Here is a 1,203-nt window from a genome sequence, read left to right on the forward strand (position 1 = left end):
AAGAGCGGGGGGCAGGGAGAGGATTCAAATAAGCTCAATAGAAAGGAAAATGTAATATTACAACTATTACAACTGATAGCACAGAAATACAAAAGGTCATCCAAGACTACTAGGAATAACTCTGTGAACAAAAACTAGAAAATCTAGTGGAAATGGATAAATTCCTGAAAATATACAACTCCCAAAACTGGAATCAGAAAGAAAGAGAAATCTTGAATAGATCAATAACAAGTAGTGAGATTGAATCAGTAATAAAAAATCTCCAAACAAATAAAAGCTCAGGTCCAGATGGATGCACAACTGAATTCTACCAGACCTTCAAAGAAGAAATGATACTAATACCACTAAAATTGCTCCAAAAGATCAAGAAGGTGAAAATCCACCCTAACTCATTCTATCATGCCAGGATTACCCTGGTACTGAAGTCAGGAAAGAGCACAACAACAAAAAAAGAAAACTACAGGCCAATATCCCTCATGAACATAGATGTAAAAATTCTCAACGAAATACTAGCAATCTGAATCCAATAGCACATTAAACAGATAATTCATTATGATGAAGTTTGTTTCATCCCAGGGATGTAAGGATTGTTCAACACATGCAAATCAATAAATGTGATTCACCACATAAACAGAATTAAAACCAAAACTGTATGATCATCTCAATACATGCAGAAAAAGCATTTGATAAGATTCAATGCTGCCTCATGATGAAAATCCTCAACAAGCCAAACATAGAAGGAACGTATCTCAAATTGATAACAGCCATATATGGCAAATCTATCACCAACATCATCCAGAATGGGGAAAAGTTGAAACCATTCACCTTAAGAACTGAAACAAGACAAGGATGCCCACTTTGACCACTTCTGTTCAACATAGTATTGGAGGTATTAGCCAGAGCAATCAGACAAGAGAAAGAAGTAAAGGGCATTCAAATTGGAAAAAGGGAAGTTAAACTATCTCTGTTTGTTGATAATATGATCTTATACCTAGAAATTCCTGAAGACTCCTCCAAAAGACTAGATATGATAAATAAATTCAGCAAATTCTAAGGTTACAAAATCAACATATGCAGATCAGTAGCACCGATATACACCAATAATGACAAAGCTGAGAATCAAATCAAGAACTTAATTCCATTTACAATAGCTGTAAAAGAATAAAATACCTAGAAATACACTTAACCAAGGAGGTAAAAGAT

Source organism: Propithecus coquereli, unplaced genomic scaffold (genome assembly GCF_000956105.1).
Source record: "Propithecus coquereli isolate 6110/MARCELLA unplaced genomic scaffold, Pcoq_1.0 Scaffold200, whole genome shotgun sequence".
Classification (NCBI taxonomy): Eukaryota; Metazoa; Chordata; class Mammalia; order Primates; family Indriidae; genus Propithecus; species Propithecus coquereli.